Raw genomic sequence first — 16,698 nt, 5'->3', positions numbered from 1 at the left:
TATAATAAGTACACAACCATAATATAGTAGCGTAGCAGCAGAACCTTCTCATACGTTTGACACCTGCATGCTCCTCATGCTCCTCACAGCATGCAGCTCTGCAGCTGTCTTTGACCTTCTCGTCTCCTAGAACTCAACGACTTCATGTTCAAACGATGCAGGAATACTTTAGAAGAAGTTGTCTTGTTCGTTGTGTCTCGTGGGAAGTTGACTGTCTGAGATACCGTGTTGGTGATCTGAGAACTGAATGTCATTCCATTTGTATTTCACTTCATTGTGTGTGTGTGTGTGTGTGTGTGTGTGTGTGTGTGTGTTGCCCTAAGTGGAAGGTTGCTCTGGATTGAATGTCAGCAGAATGCCTCTGGTACCGTTGGAGACGCGTCGTATAGTTTCATCTTGTGGATAACTTCTCTTCTCTCGGTTTAGCCAAATGTATTTTGAGCTCTTATAGCAGCCACACACACACACATGTGATCAATAACTCTGAGAGATAAACTCTTACAGAAACAGGATTCGGTTTGCCCAAGGGCGTGGCAGTGAACTGACAAACAGAATGTAATGGCTAAACACTAATGCACTGAATAGTTAAGATATGTTGGTCTTCCTCCAGACTAGTGGAAAGAAAACATTCAAAATACACATGACGTGTTTATTTTATGTGTGTTTGCAGATTTATCCTAAATTCATTTAAACTTAGCATTACATCATATGTAAACATACAATTTCAGAAAATAATTATTATATTATTATTCATAATTGTATTTGTATTATTCACCTGGAGTGTCTTCCCTTAAAAACACACTTGTTAATAAAGACACTTTTTTATATTTTTAAATATATTGTTATTAAAATAGAAGGACAAACAGACTATCAAGGAGCATCTTCAGAACTTTCTATATTATATCTTCTGCATTACGTCATTCTATGTGCTGGTTCCTTGCTGACCTTTAATATTCACCATGAAGGTCAGTAGCGTGTGGTCGTATATGTGAGATGTATATGTATGTACATATGGAAATACGTCATACAGTTGTTGTGATACTTCTCACAACAAAACATATTCCATCATGTTTGGTGGATGGATGCACACATCGTGTTGTGTCTACTGAGCTTCACTCAGATGACGTTGATGCTCAGGGTGTTTGACATGCACTGCTCAGGTCTTGATCTTGATGTTCACTGGCCATGACGCCGGTTAATGCCATCAAACAAGTCTCCTTTACAGAAAACATGTTCTCTCCATTAATATGAGCATCACACTGCCTTAAAAATCTCTAAAAACTGATTAAGTGTTAACCTTAATGCCCCATGACGTTTATCACGTTCTTTTAGAAGCTGAGGAGACTCCTGAGCAGAACAAGGAATACATATATATATATATATATATATATATATATATATATATATATATATCTGATCTCCCTTTAATGGCTTCAGATTTTGAGAAACAGGTAAACTTGACTCCAAAATCATCACAGCTGATCTCCATGTGACTCTGCTGGTGAGGCTCTACAATGCTCCTCTGCAGTCCTTTACCCATCAGGGTTGTGTTTTCTGGAGAAGCACTGACAGTCGATTACCAACCTGTTGCTCCTATTGATGATCTATGTAACCTCTTGTAATATTGATCTTCACTCCTCCTCACTGGTGCACTTTCTTTCACTACTCATGTCCACGCCTAAGTAACTGAGATTTTTCAAATCAATTGATCAGCTTCATTGATGTCATGTTATTTATTTATTTAGTAGGTGATAGAAAGAAAAATGTCTATTGCCTCCAGCTAAGGAGAGACAGTATGTCAGTATGTCATTTGAGGCTAAATGTGATTTCCTGTGGGACAACATTAATTGATTGACTCCCAGGATAGCTCTAAAGCTGTGGAAACATCAACGCAGTCATGCTCCCAACTCCTCAAATACCGACGGTCGGTCAGCGCCCCTTGACGTCTGATACCAACAAACGGGGGCACCCCTTAGTGCCTGTATGCGACCCCTTAGTGCCTGTATGCGACCCCTTAGCGCCTGTATGCGACCCCTTAGTGCCTGTATGCGACCCCTTAACGCCTGTATGCGACCCCTTAGTGCCTGTATGCGACCCCTTAGCGCCTGTATGCGACCCCTTAACGCCTGTATGCGACCCCTTAACGCCTGTATGCAACCCCTTAGTGCCTGTATGCGACCCCTTAGTGCCTGTATGCGACCCCTTAGTGCCTGTATGCGACCCCTTAGTGCCTGTATGCAACCCCTTAGTGCCTGTATGCGACCCCTTAGTGCCTGTATGCAACCCCTTAGTGCCTGTATGCGACCCCTTAGTGCCTGTATGCGACCCCTTAGCGCCTGTATGCGACCCCTTAACGCCTGTATGCAACCCCTTAGTGCCTGTATGCGACCCCTTAGTGCCTGTATGCGACCCCTTAACGCCTGTATGCAACCCCTTAACGCCTGTATGCAACCCCTTAGCGCCTGTATGCGACCCCTTAGTGCCTGTATGCGACCCCTTAACGCCTGTATGCAACCCCTTAGTGCCTGTATGCGACCCCTTAACGCCTGTATGCAACCCCTTAGTGCCTGTATGCGACCCCTTAGTGCCTGTATGCGACCCCTTAACGCCTGTATGCAACCCCTTAGCGCCTGTATGCGACCCCTTAGCGCCTGTATGCGACCCCTTAGCGCCTGTATGCGACCCCTTAGTGCCTGTATGCGACCCCTTAGCGCCTGTATGCAACCCCTTAACGCCTGTATGCGACCCCTTAGCGCCTGTATGCGACCCCTTAGCGCCTGTATGCGACCCCTTAGTGGAAAAAGACTTCACTGTAAAAATACACTTCACACTTTAATTAGATAGATAGATAGACAGACAGACAGACAGACAGACAGATAGATAGATAGATGGATACTTTATTAATCCTGCAAGGGGAAATTAAGATCTATGTTAACGTATAATCTTAATTAGTTTGTTTATTCTATTGTACATTTTTGTAAATCATGTCTGATACTATTGCTCTGTGTTTATTATTATGCACCAATCACCAAGCCAAATTCCTTGTTTGTGCAACCGTACGTGGCAATAAACCAGTTCTGATTGTGACACGCCGTCCCTGCCAAACCTGACGCTAAGAGTACCCAGAGCTTCATAGTTTGAAGCATCAAGAACCGACTAAGCGTCTTTATTGAACAGGTTGCGAGTGAGAATCTGTGAAATCCGTTCTTACACCGTAGGCCTAGAAATGTAGGTGTGCAGCAAGGCTTTCTTTCACCCTGAGACACTACGGCATTGTTTTGCAGTGAGTGAGCAGCACACACTAGACATCACCAGCTGTTACATTCAGTTAAGAACGAATACAACAAAAACACACTGTACCTCAAACTCCAAGCGCCCCACTAATGTTCCTCCCTGCTGTCACCGAGATGAACAACCAGGCCTTCCTCTCATTTAGTCGCAGTCTTTTCAGCTTGTAGAAGTCCTGTCGGCGCTGATCGTTAAGCTGCTCGGAGTTGAACTTTGTTTACCTCAAGGTGAGACACAGGCAGGGGTGCGAGGCATCAGATGCCCAGAGCGCACAATGTGAGCACAGATTGCATTAAACCCATTAGGATGAATGAAAAATGATAATTCTAGCACAGAGTAAGCAGGAGGCTGTCCACGGCTGCATCGTCTCCAGTCTCTACAGGCTACACTAGAAGAACACCATCAGCGCTTATTTTTTATTTTCTCTCAATTAGCTTGAAAAAGCGTTGAAGTGGGAGTTAAGTTTGTAAGGTCAACGGTCTCTCTAATTAATGAGACGATGTGGAATTTAGTTTGTTGTCCTACTTTTAAAGAACACGGCTGCTTCAAACGGCACTGAAAACACTTAATTGCTTAATCCATTTAATCCCCAATTTTTTCTCCCCAGACATGAAAACATCCAACTCCTGTTTTGTTATTAACCCTTTGAAGTAAACAATCATTATTTCATGGAAAAGTAGGTGAGAAGTGTGGGTTTTTTTTGTCCGAGGCACAGTTAATGATCTGGAATAGATTCATTAATAAGAAATCACTGTGGTATATAAAACGTTTGATGAGTGCATACTATTAGAAATATGTTAATTCAGTCTATTATCATCATATATCATGTTTTGCCTCCTGCCAATGAAAATGTTCTATTTTTCTTTTCATTTCGTCCGTCCTGTCGGGGCGTCTAATGTTTGGACGACGTCTCCTGTGAATCAACTGGGACATTGAGAGACATTGAGAGAGGTCATTTTAATTTCACTTCAGCAAAAATTGACTTTAATTCAGTCCATTCATGATCAGAATCTCAAGGTTTTGATCCAAACCGAGCACAGCAACGGAATGCAATCTTTTTTTCTAATTAGAGGAGGGAACTGGAAACATGTTTTGATCTGCTCTTTATCTGTAGCTTGGCTGCATCAATGAAATAATAAAACAAAACTAATATTAATAACTAACACTGGAGTGTGTTGAACTGCTCACAGAACCACAAAACAGTTTGTTTGATTCAATGAATTGAAGTATTTTGAATTTTTTTACATTTTTTTTAGATAATATTTCATTACTGATTTAAACCATTAAACATTTAGTCGAAGTTCACGTATTCAATATGGCTGACAGCTCTGGGAATACTTCATTATTTGTTTTCATTTTATATTATCTTGGCTCTTAAATGACTTTTTAAATGAATGTGTTTCTTTTGCACTCTGTCTTTCTTCTTTTGATGTTTTATGCAAAGCACGTTAAATTGCCTTGTTGCTGAAATGTGCTGTATGAATAAACCTGCCTTGCCTCGGCTAAAGTAAGTGGACCTTGCATTCTGAATATTTGATTTATTATGTTTTATTTTAAATGGCACTGCTGAATTATTTATTCACAAAAATGAAGAAATGTTAGCAAGAAATGTACTTTCTATAAACACTTAAAAACTGTACTAACAGAATCACATACGTACCTTTTGTTCATAGGCAGATGGTACTACTGTAGGACAGCAGTAGTCTACTGTAGACCATGTAGTCTACTGTAGACCATGAGGTTTACTGTAGACCATGAGGTTTACTGTAGACCATGTAGTCTACTGTAGACCATGTAGTCTACTGTAGACCATGTAGTCTACTGTAGACCATGAGGTTTACTGTAGACCATGTAGTCTACTGTAGACCATGTAGTCTACTGTAGCCATGTAGTCTACAGTAGCCATGTAGTCTACTGTAGGACATGAGGTTTACTGTAGGCCATGTAGTCTACTGTAGCCATGTAGTCTACAGTAGCCATGTAGTCTACTGTAGAACATGTAGTCTACTGTAGGACATGTAGTCTACTGTAGAACATGTAGTCTACTGTAGACCATGTAGTCTACTGTAGGACATGTAGTCTATTGTAGACCATGTAGTCTACTGTAGTCCATATAGTCTACTGTAGGACATGTAGTCTACTGTAGACCATGTAGTCTACTGTAGGACATGTAGCCTACTGTAGAACATGTAGTCTACTGTAGGACATGTAGTCTACTGTAGACCATGTAGTCTACTGTAGGACATGTAGTCTACTGTAGGACATGTAGCCTACTGTAGAACATGTAGTCTACTGTAGAACATGTAGTCTACTGTAGGCCATGTAGTCTACTGTAGAACATGTAGTCTACTGTAGAACATGTAGCCTACTGTAGGACATGTAGCCTACTGTAGAACATGTAGTCTACTGTAGACCATGTAGTCTACTGTAGGACATGTAGCCTACTGTAGAACATGTAGTCTACTGTAGGACATGTAGCCTACTGTAGAACATGTAGTCTACTGTAGACCATGTAGTCTACTGTAGAACATGTAGTCTACTGTAGACCATGTAGCCTACTGTAGGACATGTAGCCTACTTAAGCCATGTGGTTTACTGTAGGACATGTAACCTACTGTAGGACATGTAGCCTACTTAAGCCATGTAGTCTACTGTAGACCATGTAGTCTACTGTAAAAGGTATTTGTGAAATCATTTACACACAACAGAAGCAGTGCAGGCTGTGTGACTTCCTGTCAGTCATCAGGACTTGATTCCCCGTGTTTCCAGCCTGACTAACTCATTCAAACTCCTCTGATGTGTCTCTTGGTGGCAACTTTGTCTCTTTAGCCAATGATTGACTCTCTCACTGGGTCATAATGGACGCTGCCCGTCTTCATTTGGACTCATTCTCAGTACAAGCACCTGGTGCTGTTCTTGTTTGAGCTACTTTATCTCTGGCGATTAACATGATTTGGAAAAGTCAGTTAAGCGTCCTGGTGTGAGTGCTAAATCAGGTCTTAATTCTGACAAATGAAGCCGTGATGACACTGTAGTCTAACTTCACATTTATCTTTAAACCCAGCCACCATCCTTTTAAATCTCTTCCTACCTCATTCCTCGTCTCTCTCTCATCTATCTCTGGACTATTCCTCTTCTGCCGTGTCGGGAGTTTAACAATGTGATTTAGAGCCACATACGACCTTCCTCTGCAATCCATCACCTCTGACTCTTTGCTCCTCTCTATTGACCGCCCCTCCTGTAGAGCTGCAGGAGGCCCGGTGATGGATTTCCATTGAGCATTTATAGAAATGAACACACAGTGACAGAGATGGCCTGAGAGTTATGGTCCGGTCGCTTTTCTCTCGTGGTAAAAGGAAGGGAAAATAGAAACCAGATTTATGGTCTCTCTCATTTTGATGTTGTGTTGTTATCCGTGCATACATGAAGGCTGTGGATTAGTCCATCTGTGGTGGGGGTGGTTGGGGGTGGGGAGGGTAGAGCAGTCTTACCAAGATAAAAACAATGGTACAGTCCAAAAACGCAAGAAAACATGTTATATTTAAGAGAAATGAATTACCATTTGTATGATACAACTTAGATTATCATTATGTTGATATAATGCACCAGCTTGGCCTTGTTCTGAAAATAAATCACAAACATCATTTGAATGCAGACGTTTGAGTGCCTACATACTGTCACTTATATGTATGATTTCAAACGTATGAAGTAGATCTCCAACATGAACCTTCAGCAACTGGTTCAGTCGCTGTGGGCTCGATGTGCACGGCAGTGGATCACTGTCCGTGTTCGGGGCTTCAGGAACCAGTGCACCTGGGTTCCTGAGTTCGCTGCCAAGTGGACCCTCTTGAATGGAAACCTGTCGCGGCCAACTCTCCAATTATTCCTTGACTTCTGAGGTGCACTTTATGAAAACCTCCGTCTTCTGCTGTGCACTTGGCAAACCCTTTTGTGCTGACACAGCATTTACAGCAGCACAAATCTTTTGCCATTGCTGGCTATTGGATTTACCTTTATAACGCCAGTAAACAGATGCTCTGGAAAATCACGTTTACTTTGTTTAAGTTTACATAATAGTACGTCTGGATTTCACTACTTCTCTCTCAATTCTCTGTGCCGGTACTCCTGCCAGCTTCTCCATCATGTCGACCATATCTAAGTTATTGTATAGGTAGTACAATGATATATATATATATATATATATATATATATATATATATATATATATATATATATATATATATATATATATATATATATATATATATCTGGTCAAGGAAGGAAACGTTTGGAAAAATAGCATTTTGATGCTAAAACATACGTACTTCGACCACAAGAATGAGGGACACCACTGGGAAACTACAGATTGATATAATATCTATAAAAAGCTGGTATGTAAAATGAACATTCATGCTGAGACTCTTTGAGTTCTTGTGCTTTAGTGGCAACATTTGTGCACATACTGATTGAACGGCATCCCTCTTTTGTTTTGTTTTTTGTTACTGCTGACATGCTTAGGAAGTCTACTTTCACGCTTTTATATGTTATATATAAATATAAAAACTTCAAATCTGAGAACCACTTTGCAAAATAGGATGTTTTTTTGTCTTATGTTGTGTTAAAGAAAGAGGTCATTTTAAAGAGTCAGACAGACCGTCCAAAAAGAGGTTAAAATCTCAGACAAGGACAGAATAAAGTGACAAAGAAGGTGTCAAGTGGAGAGAAAGCACGAGTGGCATGGAGTTAAAGGACAAAGGTGACAAAAACAGACATACGGCATGAAGGACGAAGGAAAACATGAAGACAGAAGGAAATACGATGTGAGAGAGAAGATAAAAAGCAGAGAGGAGTAAAAAATGGAGGACAGACGTGACTGAGGAGGATTTCAGTCCATCAGCTCAGGGACGCCGACGCACTCGACCAAATCACCCGCCTCGTCAGTCATTCAGAACGCCATCAGTCAGCCAGGAAATCGCCCATCAAACGGACGCACTCACCCACAGCTCACCTCAGACCGCCACCAAATAGACTCGTCTGACTGACTGACGCGTCCCACTGGCTCTTCTCTGATTGGTGGATACCAGCAAACAGGCAACCAAAATGGCCTTCGACCTCATTAGTGGTTAAAAGTGGGTTCCTGTCTGCGATCACACATGAAAGTGCTTTTTGTTCAACCAATATGGGGCCGTGCTACCTATCGTAACTCCTCCCACAGCATGTTTTCACTCTTAACTGGTCGAATATGACCGCGTCAAACTATCAAGTTGAGCTTGTGTCAACTTCCTTTCTTTTTCTTTTTTAAAATAAACGTCTGTCTTTACAGGAAACATTTGGTCAGGTTTAGGAAAAGACTTAATATGTAACTTAAATAAGTCAGCGTTGGCTTCTGCTTTCACAAGGAACACCGGCCCTCTGGATAAAACTCTGACTCCTCCTCCTCCGTACCTGGACTTATACTACGTCACCTGACTTCCTGCTTTGCTCCCGGCGTTACCACGGCTATGTAGAGCGTCGTAGTTTGACGCACTTACCGAGCTGCCGTGTTTGATGACTTGGGGCTGAGAAAAGGCTGCCTACCAACCATGTATCATGCACCTTTCTAGCCTGCTGACCACCCAAAGCACTTTACACTACATGTCACTATCCCCCATTCACACACACACACACACATTCATACACTGAACAGGCTGCCAAGCAAGGTCCCACCTGCCCATCAGGATCTCAATCGTTGCACATCTGGCAGCCTCACACATCGATGGCGTATCCCTCAGGAGCAACTTTGGGTTCAGTGTCTGGCACAGTTTGACTTTGACGTACGTGAGGAGGAGCCGGGGACCAAAACAACAGATTCTCCGATTAGTAGACCAAATTGTTGTGATGCTGCCTGGCAACCGATCCCTTCCTTTACGGTCCCATCAGATCAGCTGACTGTTAAAATACTTCTGTTTAGGATACACATGTGGTACCTAGAGCTTCCTCTCTACTGTCTCCTTTCTCCTCGTCTCATTTAAGTGACTGAACCCCGGTCGACTCCTGGCTCTCAGGCTGGAGGAGAGTATAAATAGCATTGTAGCTTTCTCCTGCTGCAGGTCACACAGTTATTCCACATTCGAATCATCTTGAGGTAGTATTAACCATTTGATAGCTTGGATGGGATATTTCTTGTGTGCACTGCAGGCTTGCTTCAGTGTTTTGATTGAAATTCACTTCATTAAATCTTCAAATAGTTGTTCACCTTCCATCCCCCCCCCCAATCAGCTGCTACCACTGTTATCAAGGCCATTTAGTCCATAATCGAGTTTTAAACTTTCTCCCTCTGACATCAAAGCAGCTGGATTGTATATTCATAATTCTATTTTTGCAGTTTGATTGCTGGTAAACATCATTATACAGTCATCAAACAGAGTTTTATTAGCCTCTTATTCCGGCTGTTTGTGACCTTCAAAGTATTTCTGTCTGCCGTGGGTTTCTACTGTAACACGTTTGTGTGTGTGTGTGTGTGTGTGTGTGTGTGTGTGAGTGTGAGACCCAATCTATTGCTTCTCTGTTTAATTAACATCATCCCTGCGTCATCAATCACGAGGTGATAGGCTACTAGGTCTTTGTGTGTTTGTTCAACCCAGTCGCGAGAAAGAAACGTTGCCATTGTGTGTTTGTGCAAACCACGGGACATGTTGAATGTGGATTCTTACAAACAGGAGTATATAGTGTAAGTCAAGTAAAACTGTAAACATCTAAATGTCCTCGAACGCAACACTGAGCCCCCGTCAATCCCCAGCTCAGCAGTGAAAATGAAAATGTAAAACTCTACGATAAGAATCAAATCTACCAGGAATCAAAGAAAAAAACTGATGCCAACGTATATATGAACATGTTTGACTGCTCCCAGATCCATGGAGCATTATTAACCTTTGATCCATGTACAAATCAAAGAGAAGAATACAAATAACTGTTGTTATAGACTGCTGTCTGAGATTTTAAGTCAGAGAAAACGCAGCAACTTCAGCTCCAGGCAGGGACAGGGAGAGGGCGGTTGAGGTCTGAGCCCAGCCAGGAGATGTTCTGGTGCGGCTCCACACGGACGGTTGGACCCTGGAGGTGTGGAGCTGAAGTGTGTGTGTGTGTGGGGGGGGGGGTGTTGACCCACAGGGGAGAGAGACTCAGCCCTGACCACCTGCCAGCCCCCAGCCCTCGCCAACCCACATACAAAGTTACACGCATCCTTTTGCCTTCGTGTATTCACACACAAAAGTACATCACATGATGCATCTCAGATGTGTATAAATATAATGTAGCCTACATGTTTTCATCCTAATGGGAGTGCTTTCAGCATACTATAGTCTGCGTGTGTTGGGAGGATGAAGGCTGGTTCTTCTCCCTCTCTCAGGATGAAACAACTCTTCTTATTCTGTACAGATACAACCTCGTCGTTCATCTGTAAGTCTCATCCTTACACTTTTCAAAATGAACTCACGTGTTCACAGGAAAGATGCTGTATCTCTGCAAAATAAACTTCTAATGTAGGTTCACTTCTTCAAGAGAACTACTCGGTTATGGCTAAGGGAAAAGATAATCTATGTTTGTTACATAAAGTACACCTGTTACTTAACTGGTATCAGTAAAGTCTGGTAATTAAGTAACACAACCAGGAACATGGAGGGTTGTCCTTCTCAAGGAAACCAATGTGACATTTCAATGAAATGTTCATTTTGTCTTGTATTGGAGTCAGTAGATCACAATCTCAGGAGCTTGAGTTCAAAATGGGCTGAATTCCACTATAGAAAGTTTCATTTAGTGAAAATGAAGTATATTCAATTCAATTCAATGTAGTGTTTTTAGAAAATGAACCTCCTAAGACGTCATGCAGAACAAAGCTCTAAAGCCTCTTTTCGATACCAGTAAATATGGGATTTTAGCACATTTAAAGATTCTACCGTCCATACTCAGTCATGTCTTTAGTTTAGTTTAGTTTACACGGTGTGTGTGTGTGTGTGTGTGTGTGTGTGTGTGTGTGTGTGTGTGTGTGTGTGTGTTCCTATGTTAATCAGTTGAGCTGAGAGAAGAGATGATTGGGACTTAATCAGGCGGAGAGATGATGGGTATTCATAGAACCAGAGTGAGTTGTCCTCCGAGGAGAACTCTTTATTCCAAAGTTTCTTTTCTTTCTTTTTATAGCGCTTCATTACATCTGTGTTCAATTCAGATGTTTGTTGAGTCAGAGAAAGAGAAGTATGTGATTGGATTTTTCCATCCATTATCCAATCATTTTTTTATTATCCGTCCATCTCTCCACCCATATAATCACACATTCATCCACCAATCTCTCAATGCCTCCATCATCCACCCACCCTTTGTCCATTAGTACATTAGACTTTTTATCTACTAGAACTAACAATCCATCATGTATCCATTAATCCATCCATCTACCCATTCAATCATCAACCCATCATCTGTCCATCTGTCCGTCTATAGATACACTAATCCATCTATCCTTGCAGCCATCATCCATCAATTAATGAATCTATCCAATCAATCATACATCTATCCAATCATCAATCTAATCCGCCTCCCATCCGTCCATCCTCCCATCCATCCATTCATACATCCATTTATCCATTTATCATGTATCATTTATCCATTTATCCATGTATCCATCCATGTATCCATTCATCCATCCATCCATTCATTCATTTATCCATTTATCCATGTATCTGTCCATCCCCCCATCCATCCAGTATCCTGTGACTCTGTTAGTCCCTCTGTTCTCCCTCACATGTAGCTATGTCCTCCTCGTCTATTTCAGTTTTCATCATGTGCTCCTCCTCCCTTCTTTCTTCTTCTTCTCCTTCACCTTTTACCCTCTCCACCCTCCCACCCACCGGTCTCCGTCTCCTCCATCCCTGCATTTGACAGATGACAAACGTTTTGTTTTTGTATCTGCCTTCTTCTTTTATTCATACCTTTGGGATGTTTGACAATCTTACCACAGTGTGTTTATCCCACCACAGCAGACACAACAATACATAAACAGATGTGAAGGCGATGTCTTGTTAGAGTCTCAAACCTGGCTGCAGCCTGTTGAAGCGCTCACTAATGACCAGGGTGGGAATAATCCACCAATCAACTGGCTGTTAACGTTGACTGTAGCTGGTTCTTTGACCTGCAGCAGCAGCTTTGCAGCAGGAAAACACAAAACTCTGTTTGGCTGAGAACATCTGTTGTTTCCATGCCTGGATGTTTTGCATCCTCATACAGTATGTATTCTGAGTACTTCTTCATATCGTGCAAACATGCTGTTAGTCTCTGCTCACTCTGAAACATATGCGAGCACATTTGTATTCATACATTTGTTTTTATTTAATGTGCAATGGGCTGCCAGTAAACAAGCAATCAAACTTCCAAACTTTGTTGTTGTTGGTTCCATAAAGATGAAACATGTTTCCATATCATTTTACAGTTTAGCTGCCATTATGACCTGAAGTCAGATGCATACTGTCGGGTGCTTCATGTAGTCCTGTTGTTAATAGCAGGTACGACAGGTGTGATATTAAAACTTCAACATCTCAGATTAGAACGAGTTACAGTTATAGTCATGAGTAAATCTAACCTGCATCACCATCAGACCACTGCCCCTTCCATTCCTTCCATGTAAAACGAGTTCTATGATCATGATCATGATATTGGTTCTTTCCATAAACAGGTCACACGGTGACTTTACCAAACAACATGAACTAGACCAGAATGCTTTGCAGCTGCACAACATGTTGAAGAAATGGTGTTGACTCACTGAGCAAACTGTCACTACACCATCAGCATGCCATGCATCTCCAGCGGCTGATCAGTAAACGCAACGCTTCCCCCTGAAAACAGACTGCTGCTGTCGTGTAGCAGACGTCAAACGATAACATTCAGTTATGAAATAAGTCAGAGGGAAAGTACATTCACCAAAAAACATGATGACAAGACTTCATCTGAAAGTCTTTGCCAAGATTGGTGAAATGTACTTTTACTAATGAGCCCACAGTAGTTTTCTTTCCAATTTTTAGTGTCCAATGATTCTATGATGGTGGGAAGAAAAAGAGAGAGAGAGAGAGAGAGAGAGAGAGAGAGAGAGAGAGAGCAGTGCTGTGGAGGGTGAAAACTGTCTTTAATCTGTGACTTCTGGACTCTCCAGCTGGTTTGAAGAGATGACAGCCTTCACACACACACACACACACACACACACACACACACACTGCTGTGTTTGGAGGGTACATGTCAGGGTTTGTATTAAGAGGGCTGGAGAATGAGCTGTGGTCATATTCACAGCACAGAAAAACGTACTGTCATATACACAAGTATACACTAATATCTAAGGTTAAGTAGTTGCTGGATAGTGAACTGTAGTTTCTAGATTCAAAAGAGAGAAGAGATGTGAAGCAGTTTGGAGCTTTGTAAATGAATACATGAGATGGTTATTCCTTCCTGACTGGAAGAAGAAGATCCATCCAATCATTTGATTCAACAATGATGAGTCTGAGCCTACTGCACTATACACAGGGTTTAACAGAATACCTCCATACTCAAAGACGGACGCAAAGGTTCACTGCACAATAAGATCAACTTTATTTGACTACATACATAAAGCTGAGTTTGATTTTTAAGTTTTGAGTCAAATGTTGCCTATGAATATGAATGATTCTGCTGTTAAGCCAAGTTCCTAAACATTTGTATGATCAACAGTCATGTCAGAGCCATCAGTGTCACTGGTGGAGGAGGAGAATACATTCTACTTGGTCTTCTCTGAATTTAAAACTAGTCTGTGATTAAGGAGTAAACATTGAGAAGCAACAAAGGCAGACTGAAGCAGTGGAGCCTGGGATATAATACATTGTATCATCAGCAAAGAAATTGACATTTCAGAAGTGATTTAGCAGATTTATGTCATTTGTGTACAATGTAATCAGCAATGAACCAGGGATGGACCCGTACCTGATGGTAAGCTGGCTTGACTGAAACGAATGGTGGTGTTGAGTTAGTTGTAAGTTGCCTTTTTTATATACTTTTGAGAACACAGTCCTGAAATATTACAAATCAAACAAAACCGAAGATGCTTCCAGACAGCAAGTGGTTCCCAGTTGCCTCTGATTCTCCCACCAGCAGCTGCTGCTGCCCACCTAATATAATACCATCACAGCTACGCAGGTTGTGGCTTAATCGGTTGGAGATTAAAATAGCACGTTTTTGCTAATGAGTATCATAAACACCTTTTATTGTCCCAGACTGGTTCATCAGACTTTGAAGCTGGTGTTGCTCACAGAGCTTTTCTCCTCATTGATCGGTCTCTCCTCTGCTGGTGAAGAAGTGTGTGCTTCAGGGACCTCGGACGGCGATACAGTCTGCTCCTGCAGTGTTCCCTCCAGTGTGGTGTCTGTGGTCGAGGTGAGAAGCCTGAACCATCCTGAACTTCACCGCTCCTTAGCTGTCAGGACAAATTGATGTTTTGGTCTGATGAAAAGTAAAAAAAAAAAAATCAGAGGCACAGAACTAAACCTCCACCTCCCACTGTGGACACACCCCTCCCAGAGCCCATTTACAGCAGGATGTATCCGAATGTCAGCCGTGTGCAGACAGCGAAGCATTGGACAGTGAACAAAGCCAGACTGACTCTCTCCCATCCACTTATCTCCCCTCTCATCTTAATAACACCACAGCGGCAGCAGCATCTCTCCCATAAGGCCGTGCTGTCGGGGTCTGAACCACGGTCTCATTAAGCAGACACATCGGCCTCCGCAGTACAAAGGGCTTCCTCCGTACTCGACTCTTAACTTCCATCTAAAACAGAAAGTCAACATCCTCGCCGTGAAGCCGTCATCGATATCGTTAACCGGAACTGTTGGAGAGAGCAGAGCAAGGGGGGGAGTTCTGCTTCCCTCCACACAGAGCTGGAGATGAGGGAGAACGCTGGATTCTGAAGTCGGAGAGAGCGAGACGTAGCGAGGAGGATCAGATTTGATCGATTAGATCTCGGTCGTCCATGGGCGTCGCTCTGTTTGTCTTATCTAATCAGATGCAATTCCGTTCTGTGCAACTCAAAGAAGCTGTGGAGGTGAATTATCATAAATACAGATGTAGATTGTCGTGTTCATAAGAGACGCTCAACAGTAGGCGTCTTACCTGTAAAACTGTTTCATGCAACCCGCTTCATAAAACAACCTACGAGTGACTTTGGTGCAAATGAATTGAATTAAACCTTTAGCAACTAGTTTCATGCAGACAACACCGAAAACGTTTATTTATTTTTTTGCTGTACCAGGAAGTTTGAATAGTATACAGTTGACCGTGTCTGTGATCACATGACACAGTAGATGGTCAAATTGCATTATGTGCTGATATAAAGAAAGGAAAGGTGTGTGAAACCTGACTGCTGTTTACTTTGAAGCATAAGATTCAGACGTTTCGTGTTACGCTGTGTGGATGAGAGTCACCGTACTCCTCACCCGTGCAGCCAGGTGTACGGTGTATTAGAGTCCACTTTGTTGGACTCTGACCTACATCCGAGTCACGTTGTCCCCACAGGGAAGTGAACGTCCCACCCTGTCCCTGTAATTGTCCACATGGTGACACTGAGGGAGTCTGGGACTTTTGGATCACGCTCAACTAAACTTTAAAGTCCCGCTGATGAGGCTGGTGGGGAGCTGTGAGAGCCAAATCATTACTGCTTCATCACTAAAGTAGACATACAACATGTTTATAGAGCTTTTCTTTCTGAATTCATGTTTGAAGCATTGTTGTATTTGTGTTTTAATTCATATATATTCTCATTATACTGTCATCTTTAAGATATGGTTCAGTAACATATCGTACCTCAGGAGCCTAGATGTTTGTCAGGACCCCTTTAAACTACTTACAATAACTACTAGTCTCCAGTATGTTCTTATCATATTTTCTCTGTTTAACTTCTATCTTCTTCTACGGTGTCCCTGAGTGGTCAGAGATACACAATAAGTGTTCTCGATGCCACGGTCAACACCAACACATTTTGAATAAAGACATGTTCAAAGGAGCTTGGATTCCCCTGTTTGTGTACCGAAGAAGGGGACAATGTTTGATTTTCATCTGTAAAATTGCTCCTCTGTTTCAGGCTGTTGCAGATCAAATCCGACCATCACAGCACATCTGGACTTGGTCCTGATCGGCTCCGCTTGGTAAAGAAAAACTGAAACCTTCCAAATCAGGTGAGTCTCCTCCATTTTCAAGACAGCTGCGTCTCTCTCTGATAAATATTGAATGTGCCAGGGTTAGAAATCAATCGTTAACAAGGCCAACACACACACACACACACACACACACACACACACACACACACACACACACACACACTCTCTCTCTCCAACATGTCCTCACTGCAGCCACTGGTTTCGTTTCGGT

The 16,698-nt window shown here is 42.2% G+C and overlaps 1 protein-coding gene across 5 annotated transcripts in view; it reads left to right on the top strand.

Moving 5' to 3' along the window:
* si:cabz01090165.1 (uncharacterized protein LOC100333421 homolog) overlaps nt 1-16,698 on the top strand; it is a 254,108-nt gene that overhangs the window by 146,747 nt on the left and 90,663 nt on the right. For all 5 annotated transcript variants that reach the window (XM_068716614.1, XM_068716621.1, XM_068716626.1 and 2 more), the window contains one exon: nt 16,412-16,505. The gene's annotated coding sequence lies outside the window, so the exon portion shown is untranslated. The remainder of the gene's footprint in view (nt 1-16,411; nt 16,506-16,698) is intronic.

The sequence above is a fragment of the Cebidichthys violaceus genome, unplaced genomic scaffold, assembly GCF_023349555.1.
Source record: "Cebidichthys violaceus isolate CVI_PGR_0920_01 unplaced genomic scaffold, fCebVio1.0.p SCAF_1, whole genome shotgun sequence".
Classification (NCBI taxonomy): Eukaryota; Metazoa; Chordata; class Actinopteri; order Perciformes; family Stichaeidae; genus Cebidichthys; species Cebidichthys violaceus.
The sequence above is the reverse complement of the archived record's forward strand: the minus strand, read 5'-3'. Positions and strand labels throughout refer to the sequence as shown.